The 12,600-nt window shown below is 38.0% G+C and overlaps 1 protein-coding gene and 1 long non-coding RNA gene across 11 annotated transcripts in view; one reads left to right on the forward strand and one right to left on the reverse strand.

Moving 5' to 3' along the window:
* The window catches only part of Dnm3 (dynamin 3), a 531,047-nt gene that overhangs the window by 274,078 nt on the left and 244,369 nt on the right, over positions 1 to 12,600 (forward strand). The window lies entirely within an intron of this gene.
* LOC104870180 overlaps positions 1 to 12,600 on the reverse strand; it is a 51,097-nt gene that overhangs the window by 6,521 nt on the left and 31,976 nt on the right. For all 4 annotated transcript variants that reach the window (XR_782464.2, XR_004516628.1, XR_782463.2 and 1 more), the window contains one exon: positions 1,791 to 2,003. This is a non-coding gene — a long non-coding RNA (uncharacterized LOC104870180). The remainder of the gene's footprint in view (positions 1 to 1,790; positions 2,004 to 12,600) is intronic.

Here is a 12,600-nt window from a genome sequence, read left to right on the forward strand (position 1 = left end):
ACACACACACACACACACACACACACACACACGCACACAAAAGATGAAACATTTTTTCTTCCCATCTCTATTAATAGGAAAGGGGCAAACCTCAGAAATTTTTACTAAAGCAAGTGAAAGGTGGTTCTGATGGGACTACTCCATGATTTCATCTCAGTTCATGCACTCTATCCTCTCAAATTGCTCTACCTACGGCACATAAAGATTTCATGATGTTGCAGTCAAGGCACTTATATTTATACTAGTCTTTGAGGCTTATGAATCATCTTAAGTGATTTTTTTCCAGAAACAGTTATAAAGGTTGTATTTGTCTTAGCATGTATACCTGTCTCCTTGAGCTGCCAGTTGACTAATATTTTTAGAATTATCTTTCCTCCAGAGTAGTTTAAAGAGTATTTATTACTGCCTACTCATAAGTTGTTTCGTAGTACCAGGGACTAAGGATATAGAGTAAGAGGATCTGGGTCCTGCCCTCACTTGAATGTTAGCAACTTTTGATCAAGTTCAGTCTAAAAGGTCTACCGTGCTAACATGGAAAGTCCTTGGCATTGATCTGGAGTTGGCTTGAAGACTTCTTCTGTGTCTGCAGAGTTATCAGTTGAATGCCTGGACCCTAGAAAGTAAAGTTATACATGCAAATACTTGACTTTAATGAACTAAAATTGCTTAATTTACATATTATCAATGTATTATTTTGGGTGACTGTGAAATTTGCTCCATTTAAAAAAATGTATGCAAAAAGCCCTGTTTCAGTTGACCATTATTCCCAAGTTTGGCAAATTTTTAGGATTTTAGAAATTCTCAAATTCAAAACAAGTCTGAGACTTGTTTTTCATATCTATGCAGAAGTAGGGTTACTAGTTTTTACATCCAATTTGTGATATCCAGATATGCATTCTTTCAGCTAATATTTATATAGTTTTAATATTATTTTGTAACAAGATTAGTGTACAAGTATTATAAAAATTCCAATAATAAAGTATGGAATCACTGTTAATTATAGTCCCTTCCAACCTTCAAACCCTTTCTAACTTCCAAAATTAATAATGTAATTCCTTTTACTAGTTTCTCAGTGGGCATTTTATAGCTTCTTTGCAGATTACAAAAATCCTTTCACATAATGTATTAGTTTCTTACAGTAACCCTATAATCAAGACATCATTTTATTGATAATTGAATCAAGTCTTAGAGAGGTTAAGCATATCACTTTGTGATCATAGTAAATAAAATTAAGATTTTTTTCCTACTTCATTAAAAAAAGCACATTGTCATCTTACCAAGGCATCTTCCCCTACTGAATTCTTACAATGCTTATACTTCCTGTTATTAAAAAAATGTGAATTATTTGCTGCTCTGTCATAGTTTTTTTTTTTTTTTTTTAAAGACAAAGTCTCACTATGTAGGCTGACTGTGAACTCACTATGTGGCCCAGGCTGGCCTCACACTTGCTGTGATCCTTCTGCCTCAGCCTCTTGAGTGCTGGAATTACAGGCATGGGCTACCACATCCAGCTCTTTTGTAGTTTTGTACTGAAATATTATCTGCATTGTTTGTTATTTTACATATTTGGATCTTTCCTCAGATAAAATATAAGCTAACTGAAGATAAGGACAGTTTTTTACACTATTTTGTTTGACTGGCTCGTAGTAGGCCATTTAGCTAGCTAGCTGGTAAGAGTGAGCAAAAGCTAAATAGTATGCAAGTGGTTTCTGATCAAATTTTATCATAGTAACTTAGGAATTTAAATGGAAACCATAGTGCAATGTTAACATTTATGTAGATGTACTTACTGTACCTATTCTTCTTGAAATAAATGTGAACACGGGGGCCAGCCACATTTCCTTGCTTATCTTTGGCCTTCTAATCTGGAAGCATCCTGTGCAGCAGTGGGTCGTACAATCTTGTGCTAAAAGCAGGATCCAATCAAGTTGTGATGTTTCATTTTTGCTGTTTTCTGCTTCCCAGTTTGGAGCTCAGATAAAAATCTAGTTGACCTCAGTTCACTGCAAATTAGAGAAGATAGACCCACTTAGATTAACATTGCATTTTGTGGATTAGCACTGTTTTATGTTGTTGGAGGCAGTGCAGTCCTCTAATCCCCAGCATTTTCTAGTTTGTTAGAGCCCAGAGGAATAGGAGATTTGCTGCAGCAAAGTCTTCCTCTTTTCTTTCTTTGTCTGGCTTGCAAAACAAATGGCTGCCTTTTAATCACCGTTAAGAAGGGCCTTGCTGAGGAGAGAAGCACACCAGCCTGCAAAACAGAGCAGAAATATTCCAGAGGAGTTCAGATTTTTTGGGTGGTGACTAAAAGAGAAGCTAAGATACAATAGCTATAAATCATAAACTCAGTGTAACTGATTTTACAATCTTTGAAAAACTTACAAAAGGCAAATGTTGTGAGAGGGCTGATTTTAAAACATACATTTATGAATGCGTATTTTGTTTTGCCTGTTTCTAGAATTTCCATAACTGAGTCTGTTTATTTAGAAATCAGCCCCTAACGAAAAGCAATATATGTTTTATGAGCATTCTTTCCTCAAATCAATTGAGGAGATAAGGTTACGTCTTGGAGTTTCACTAACCACTGGCGTGCAGAGCAGCCATTTCTGTTTTTCAGTAACATAATATATCCATCCAGCAAGCAAACCTTAAAAACTCTGGCTCTATGGAATACCAGTTAATGAAGGTAAACACATGATTTATGACTTGCACAATCTCAGATCGCTGTCTTGAAATCTTTAGGAGAAGGCAGATAAAAGGGCTGGATGACTGTTGCTAGCCTTCTTAGGTGGCTTTTAAGAGAGAGCACACTAGGATCACAGTCTGCTGCCTGCCTCTACCCTCACAAGCTGATGGGTATCATGTTAATTCTACATGCTATGGCCTCCTGTTGACTTCTGCATTACAATCAGACTTTAAGATCAGCATTGATTCACTTGGTCAGGAGAAACATGGTGTCCTTGGATCACTGACAGATTTAAAATATTGACTCCTGATATCTTTTAGTATCACCAATATTTCTTTACTGCACCTCAGACATGAGCATGTAAGATGTCAAAGGCAAAAAATATGCATGTGCTCTACCTCAAGACTAAGTAGGAAGATCACAAGTTCGAGTCCTGTTTAGGCAACTTAGTAAGACTCTGTCTCAAAATAAAAAATAAAAAAGGGCTGGGGATGTAATTCAGTGTAAAGGTCTTGGGTTCAGTTCTCAATAGTACACACCCACCCACCCATCCACCCCCCACACAGAGTCATAAACTACTTTTTTGCCTTTTATGTGGTAAGGGGTGCAAGTTAAGCATATTAGCTGCAAGAAAATACACGTGTGTAGGAAAGCATTGCGCTTCACTCACAATACAGTACCTGCAACTATGAAGTGGGTCATTTTAGACGTCTTCTAAGTAATAATAGGAACACTTGCATGATACGTGGCACATTGTCTTTATTTTAGGATTCATAATCCTCTGGAATATGCACAAGGGGCAATTCAACTACATGAGTTTCTAAAAGGATTTGAACCACTGTAAGTTGATTTAGTTGTGTACATTGTAGACACATTAACTGGGTTCTCCATTTTATTCAGTCTCTGGAGAATTTACTCATGCCCTATGAGACTATATTAAAACACTTTTATTCATGTCACTGTGGAAATTCACTCTACTTTACATCCCAAAGAAAAGCATTTGCTGTACAATTAGTTCATGTTGAAAGGTTATTTACACACTGCAATTTGTGTTAATTGCACATCTTTGTAAGCACATATTATTTGGGTATTAATCCACCCAAAAAAAGGCTCCAATTTGCCATATGGGGTCAACTGGTATTGCTTCTTTGTCACTCAAGACCACAATATAAGTGCCACCAGGAAGGAAAGTTACTATTTTCCATTTTTAGAGGTTTATTTCTTTAATATTTTCTTTTGTGCGCTTGTTTTATGCTGGACCTCATTCGAGCATTAATCCAACATCCTGGAAGGTAAGGTCTCTCCAAGGTTACAGATGAAGCAGCCCAAACTCAGTGGGTCAGTGCAGTGGAGCGCCAGAGCCAGATGGCAAGTTTGGAACCAGGGCTCTGCAGAGAGTTAGGTCTCCTTGGCAAACTGTTTACCTGTTCTGCACTCAGGTGTCCTCATCTGCAGTATGGGTTTTCTCATGCGCATTAAGAGAGTTAATGTGTGAGAAGAGCCCCGCATGGGGTCAGGCCCAGAGCAGGCCTCACACAGGCAGAATGCTCCTGTGAGGATGTCCAGCCACCTACCTTTATTTCGTCACTGACAGTGACACCAGTGACTGAAGTCTAGCGGCAGTGATAGCGAGTACTGCTCAGGAAGAGTGTGTTGTTTTCCTCACATGTCACAAGCATTGAAACAACCCATACTAGAAGAAAATGCTTGATTTGAAAGGAAGACAACAGAATTGTTTTCAAAACACTGTGTGGAAACTCTGGGTAACCCTTGGAGAATCTTTCTAAAAAGCCAATAAACTTTCTCTTCTAGAGTTTGTCTGCTTTTGATATATGTGTACAGTTGCACGTTGCAAATGAGTAGTAATCACATCTTTATAAAATATATGTACATTATATGTTTGTATGCATATGTACATATGGTATCTGTGAATATGTGGGTATTTTTGTGTAGTAAACCAGATCATACCTGTATAAGAATTATCAACATCACAATGAATTCTTTTTGTTTTTAAGGCTAGAGCATAATGTGGTGATTTTTTTTTTTTGAATCTTAGATCTTAGTCTCAGTGCATGTAGATGTGTGTTGTTGTTTTCTTTTAAATTATACCTATCATAGAGCTTTACCACAACAATAGAAGGTTAACAAGAAAAATCTCTGTAGTTTTGCAAATGCAACATTTTAAGGGGATTGGTTTCTACACAGGCAGATTTCACTGACCTTATTTAAAAGCCACATACACACTTCGCGTACCAGGGGTTCCGTTTTCTTTGGGGAGAGCTCAGTTAATTCCCAGTTTTCTGTGGTGTGACAAAACGTTTTCCTTTGGCACAGTTTACTTCATTTCCTTCTCACCTTAAATTTTATATGACGAACTAGCTTGGATTCCATTGACAGGGTGGATTGTGATTGCTTTTGAAATGACACTTACGTTTGTTGGAAAATCAATAGATCGTCCGGTGATTCTTTTTCCTTGAGGGATCTGTACTGTGTTGCAAATGTCTGGGCAGCCTCTGGCGCTGCCTTGCCAGTGTGTATGCCAGGCCGTAGGGCAGGTGCTTGGCTCAGTGTGCCCGCACTGGTACTTTTCAGGGTCCCTCAAAATTAGCACTGAAGAGCTTACTAACTGTTGCCGGCCTCTTTGTTTTCAAGTTTTCGACAAAGAAAATATAAGCGCAAGGGTACGTGGTCTGAGAGGAGTCCTTTGACTTTTCCAGAAGTAACCGTTTCTCCAGTGGTGAAGCCACCCCGAGGAAATGGTCTTCCCTCCCGTTTCTCATGATTCCAGGCTGATATTTTTAGCTCCACCTTTCATGGGTTAAGTTTTGGAAAACTGAGTCCTGTATTTTTTTAAACTTTTAACAAGGAATAAGGCTGCTAATGGGATTTGCTTTTCCAGTATATTTTGCCTTATCTGTTGCATAAATCAATCTTAATTTTGGTTCCGTCTTAGCCTTCACATCATAAAAATTGTTGGTATTAGATCCTCAGTATTAGGGTTAGATCAGATCCAGTATATGTTAAATGTCGGCTCTATTTTATTATCTTTTCATTTGATTTTGTTTAGATTCTATGCTGTAGGCTCACATTAATTTACAGGAATGTTCGGCTGCATTCCTATATTATATCATTTTGAATGCATTTGACCTATATTTGTCTATGCAAGATTTTCTGAGTAAATAAAATTCTCCTCCACTTAAAACAATTTCCATGGTGCATGTCTTGTTCACGTTCAATACAGGAAAGTTTCAGTGGATTTTCAGTGTTTATGCATGCTGACAGAAACTATTTAGAAAGTCTGTGTTAAAACTGTTCTAACTAAATGAGATAATTTTCGTAATACTCATCTTATTGTTTACCGGTGTGGAGTATGATTGTGAATTCGAAGTTTTAAATTAAGGTTCATAGGGAAAACATGAAAACTGTCTTTCAGTGCCCAGAACAGATGATGTTTGGTGGCTTAACGTTCGTATAGATCTATTTACTCATATTTAATTTTAAACTTCCTTCATTCTTGAGCAAATTTCACTTCTCCGAAGTGAAGTGAAACTTTTGCTTTCTTGGGTTCAGCTGAGACGCAAGAGCAGACTGGCCTATGCCTGGCTGGGCTGTGCTCTCGTTTGTCACGTGGTGTGAAGTCGCCTGACTGAGAAGAGGTCGGCAGCCCGGATTAGACAGCATGGTCAGCGGGGAGAACGGTCACGGCGGGCCGGGGGCAGGTAGTATCAGTGCTGTGCAGCAGAGCATTTCTACCCTTAGTGACTTTTGTAATGCTCTTCTATATGAAGAGAAGAAACACCTATTCATCAAAAGGCAGAATATGTGATGTTTATTTTTCATATTACGCTTCAATGAAGTGAACAAAGGCATTGAGTAACATAGGTTTATTAATTTTTCCCCTCTTTTCTGCTCATTTTTCCATTATTCTATTTCCCTGTCCACGTTTCATCATAGTGTGATACTTTTCTGGTAGCTTATCCCTCTTCTTCCCAGCTCCTGTTCTTCCTGTTTCTTCTTCAGAAAATGGAATTAAATTGCTAATAAAAAATGTGTTTGAATCTTTAAGAAGATTTTGTTTCTCCTCCTTAAATTTTCAGCCAGACAAATTTAACGCTGTGTATGCACTGCTTTTAAACAGCTATCTGGGCGTGGTTGGCACACGCTTGTCATCCCAGAACCTCTGGGAGGCTGAGGCAGGAAGATCTCACGTTCAAGTCCAGCTTGGACAACTTAGTGACTTAATGAGATCTTGCCTCAAAATAATCAAAGGGCTGAGTGTATAGCTCAGTGTGAAGGCCCTGGGTTTAATCACAAGTTAAAAAAAATTAAACTGCCATATATATACATACATATATATATACATATATACACATATGTGTGTGTGTGTATATATATATATATTTTTTTAACCCCCCTAAATTGTTAAATGTCTTCAGAAGGTAGGAGAGCGAATGGTGGAAGCGTATAGTGATGATACCATTTTATTTTAAATCAGCTTTCTCATGACTCCAAAGATAATTGCATATCACATATTTCCAGATGGTTCATATAGTTCTTCTGTCTGTTCGTTCATTCATCTATTTGTTGCTTATGGCCTACTGATTTTTCTTAAACTGTTTTTGACTTGTCTTAGCATCTATATCTCATCTTTCCAACTTGATTACCAGGTCAGTGAGGCCAGGGGCATGCCTGTGGCTTCTGCCAGTCCCTCACAGTGGTTTCCCAAATAGAATCTGGTGAATAAACACGAATCGATCAAGCTGAAATCTTTTCTGAATGGATGGAGTCAAAGAAAGGGGACTCCTTATTAAGTAAAAATCAAGACTACTAAAAATCACCTTTTTAGAATACATGATGTCATCTTTGCTTATCTTTACAAAAACTTTAAAACCGTAGTGGCGAATGCTCTGTAAGACGTAGGCTGTAGGGCATTTTAGAGTGTGCTGTGAATGTGCCACAGAAGATGCCATCTTACTTAAAAAGCACTCAAGGAAGAATTTTTTAGATGAATGTCTGCTGGGAAACTGTTGCCAGGAGAAATGTGGAAACCACATGAAATTCACTACATAAAGAAATCTGGTTTCCATTTCTGCACTGCATTTTCTGCTAGCAGGAAGAAGATAAACAAGCTGTTTAAAACTAAAGTGAATGGCCAAGGGATTAAATTTTTAAATCCTGTACTGTAAATGTATTTCGGAATTCGTGAAATTTAATCTCATCACATAGGGTCCTTTAAGAAGGGAGAAATTGTGTTGAGTCTTCTCATCTAAGATATCTCGGTGGAATGGTTGAGTAATCGTGCTTCCTGTTGATGTGTAGTAATACAATTATAACATTTGCTTCAGTTCAAATTAAAATGAGTATTTCATTCTAGTCTTTGTTAGACAGACGTTATTTTGGGAATAAGGAGAGGGAAGGAAGCAAGAAAATCTTTCTTTTTTTTTTCTCTTTTTGATTAGTTTTGATTAGTTTTATATCATCTCCTTTACAGACAGGAGAACTTTAACCTAAGATTTCAATTTAGTGGTTTAAAACCTTGTATATGAAAAAGTATACGGGTGGAACAGATGGAAGGAGAAGGGGTGAATATTTTTTTCAGAAAAAATATTTTTAAGGTTCTTTTTACGTTTTCTATTAAACAACTCTTTCACAGCTTACATTTTTTATGAGGTTGACAAAGTAGAATAAGCCCAATTAAGATAAAATGTATTGAGACTGATAAAGTATTAGCATTTGAAGCACAAAGATCAACCACTCAGACTGATTTTTCTTTACAAACTTGGCCACATCACACATAGCCCTGTTGAGGAGTAATGGGCAAGCATTTCTGAATTTAGGAAGCTTTCTGCTTTGCAAAAGTCTGTGAGATTAAGAAAATTGTAAAATTAAGTGTATCCTACTTCAGTAGATTAAAATTTTTCCTTCTATAGATTGATTTCTTTCCTACTTTATGGTGGGGAAGGAGGCTGGGTTAATTAAGATTTATTTCGTGTACTCTTATTTAACATTTTTGAATTTTAACTTTGAATGTGGAAACTCTTAGATGATTAAATTTAATAATGAATACATAATTTGTCTAAGCCCAGATTTATAGTTCGTGGGACTTACGTTCTTGGACAGTACTATTTTCCGGATGAGTTGTAGAAACAAACCTCCAGTCACCCTATTCATTTTTTCCTTCATTTGTACCACAAACATTTATCTGAGTCCTACCTTGGTGGACCCTGGGCTGTTGATACAACGGTGAATAGTACGCATCACGGCCTCAGTGAGTCCAGGATGACTTAAGGGGAGAAAACAATTGCTACGCAGGAAGATAAAGATTTTCTCTTTGCATGTGAACAAATGCTCAGATTTGTGTAAAAGTAGTCCGTTTCCAGTGTTGCTGTTGTTAGACACCCGAATGTGGAGCCTGAGGGTAGAGACTGTCTTGCACTAGCTGACCCAGGAGTGTACTGAGCTTTGCTGCCGTAATTTCTGTGTGACCTTAGAAGCCTCGCTTGTGACCTGTGACTGATTCATCTGTAGGAAGAAAATGATAAGAGCTTTTACTTCATCCAGTTTTTGTAAAGATCATATGGATTAATCTGTGATAGCTTTCAGCATAGCATCTGGTATTTATTAAGCATATTAAAAAATGCCAGTTTCAGGGGAGATTTTCAAGATATTGAATAAGCAGGACAACAGGGGAACCAACCAGGGAAGATGGATGTTTGTTCTAAAGATCTGATAAGACTGCTCTGCACTGGGGTGGAGGGCTGGATGTTGCTAGTGTAGCCTTCACTGGTATTACTATTGCCACTGAAAACGTCTGACCTTTATGCCTCATCTTGGACCCATTTTGAGGAGCTTTGAGCCTTGATCAGGCTGCACCTCCCAGATGATTTTAGATGCTTTTAATCTGCTTTTTTGAGTTCTTAGTTTGAAGTACATAGACTAATTTTCAAGTTCAAGACAATTTAGGATGTTTTTCTTTGCAGATAATTTCTAGAAAGACCCTGGAGCCCAGCCTTGAGTTTTCTGTTTCTTTCCTCTTATGTTGATTGGCAAATTGCTGTCTTGTAGGCTTTTCTTTTCTTCTCCTCCTTGTCCTTCTCCCTTTTCTCTCTTTCCTCCTCCTCCTCCTCTCCCTCTCCTTTTCCTCTCTCTCTTCCTCCTTCTCTTTTCTTCTAGTAAAAGGCAAGTAATGTCTAAAGCTAATCATCTCCAGTTCTTTTTAAAAAGAGATTATATGCTATCAACAAATCTACTTTTTGCAGTAGTTGGTTGATAATTTGTGGTAAGAATAGAATAAGTATAAGAACATTTAGGGGGAGTTAAAAGACATGTGGCACAAAAGATATTGTCCTTTTGTAGTGAAGAGATTTGGTTCCCAGACCTATGACTTGACAATCACTTATGGTGTGGTTAAGTCACTCTGCATGATGTTTCTCCATCTACAAAACTGAGATGATAATGATAATATGATGGTACTGATAATAATGACAGTGATAACCTTTCTTATAGGATATTATATCATGAGCATTAAGCATACAGAATATACATTTTAATTAAGTCATGTAACTTTTTATACTTATCAAGCACTTAGGTTGTAGTTAGCATTCAGTTAAGTTACTTCACTTATTCAGCACATATTTAGAGTATTTATGTGTCACATAGTATTCTAGTTTGAAACAGGCAAAAACTTGTGCCTGTGGCCATCCAGTAAGCAGAAAGTATAGTAAGGAGAAGAAATAGAAAATTTGTGATTGGAATTATAATATTAAATACAGCAGTGAGGAAAAGTGATATTTGCAAGCAGTGAAGGTGGGAACATGCAGATTGTTGTGAACATTTCAAATGCTGGAGAAACCTTATGTGCAAAGGCCCTGAGGCAAGAGTGTGCCCAGAGGCCAAAGCGGATGAAATAATGGGGAAAGAGTAGGGGGAATGAGGTCAGTGTCAAAGAACTGATATGATCCGAGTGGTATAATGAGGACCATAGAAAGGGGCATCAGGGATGCCAGCAACGATTATTTGCAGGAGAAGGTAGACTTTAAAAGTGGGTGGGTTATAAAAAGCCTATAGAAAAGGGACAACATTCATGTTCATGGGAAGAACACTAGCAAAGACACAGACAGGGCAAGATTGGCCTGCAGGGCGCCCAGTAGAGCTCATCTAGAACACAGACTACGTGGGTGGGAAGTGAGGGAACAAGACTGGATAATCGGTGAGCGTGGACGGCGGTGGCCTTTGAAAACCCAGGCAGGGAACTTGGGCCTGGTTTCTGCTGACTCAAAAATAGATATTTTTAATCAGCAAAAGTAAGACAATGATAAAACATTAAAGCCCAAATTAAAAATCCATATACAAACGATGTAAGTAGGATTTTGTGAGTTTTTTAGACAAATAAACTTAAAATTTTATGGACAGCTTTGATATATAATAATAAAAAATCGAGACTTTTAAAAAAGCATTTACTATCGAATTTTTTCCTGCAATGTGAGCTACTGCCAGGACCACCACAGCGTAGCATCTGAAGCAGGGGAGAGCGGTGGGAGATGAAGACAGACAAGGGAGACCAGGATTACTCTTAGCTGGGTCCAGGTGGAACCGTAGCATGCTGGCAGCTAATGAACGCCTGGAGGGCCATGGGCTCTCTTTGTAGTGGGAGGAAAACAGGAAGAGAAGGTGGGACAAATAATGCTACGGGTGCCTAGGCAGAAGGTAGTGTGATTGTTTTGTGATAGGGCATGTGCAGGAAGGGAACAGGGAAGGAGACAATGCAATTGTCATGGGGCTGTGAAATCTGGGATCTCCATTAATCTTGCAGGAGAAAAGGATCAGGGGAGAGGCAAGGGCCGTCTTCACGCTTGGCCTGTGGCAAGCTACAGTTACGAGCATCAAGACTTATAAAGTAGATGTTGCTTCTTTTGTGGTACTAGGGATTGAACCCAAGGCCTTTGCACTGGGCTGCATCCCAGCCCTCTTTAAAATTGAAAAATCTGAGATGTTTAATTTTTAATTTTTTGCCCTGGCAGGGCTCAAACTTTCGGTCCTCCTGCTTCAAGCTTCCTGAGTGTGGAATAAATGTTACTTTAAATATAAAAATGACAACTTCTTGTATAAATAATCTTTGTGTTGATAAACACATGGTAGGAGGCTAATTCTAATGGATTCTCTATGGTTTAAGCCTAGGATTGTTTTGCTTGCTGACACATATGCATACTTGAAAACATGGTACAAAACAAGGGAGGCAAATGAGTAAAAGTCTTTTTAAGTGGTCACACAGTTCCTTTGGAAAATTACCTTGCAACTTGAGAGACCCATCGACCACGTTTATTAATTTCTGCCTGTAATTTTCTATTCAGTAAAAACTATGCAAAAAAAAAGTGATGGTTGGAGGGAAAAAGCCATCTATGGAGAAGCACCATTATGGCCTTTGAATTCAGCTAGATTCGTCAGACTATCAAATGTTCTCCGTGGCTTGTACTTTTGTAATATAATCTCTCCAGAAGAGCTTTCACCTGGAAATACATTTGTACCTCAAAATGACTTTTGTGACTGTGTTTCTGCTGTAGTAAGTTTATCTCACACAGATTTATTGTCCAAGACTGCCATGGTGCATAAACCTGCCCACGTAGAACTGAACTTAGATTTAACATGCTTTGCTCCTACTTAGAAATGTAGCTTAAGGGAAAAGAAAAAAAAAAATGAAAACAAAGTCTTTGTAAATAGGGAAGGGTGAAGGGAGGGCAGGGGAATGGGGAGAAAAAGAACCAAGATACATCATGTAAAGGTACAAGATCCCAATGATAAGTGTAACTGTATTGTTTACCTTAAATGTACCAATAAACTTAATGGGGAAAAGAAAAACCAAACAAGAAATATGGCAAATGTATAAACAAGTTTCTTTACTTTATTAAGTGAAGGAG

This window comes from Fukomys damarensis, unplaced genomic scaffold (assembly GCF_012274545.1).
Source record: "Fukomys damarensis isolate Sample0158 unplaced genomic scaffold, DMR_v1.0_HiC HiC_scaffold_11, whole genome shotgun sequence".
Taxonomy (NCBI): domain Eukaryota; kingdom Metazoa; phylum Chordata; class Mammalia; order Rodentia; family Bathyergidae; genus Fukomys; species Fukomys damarensis.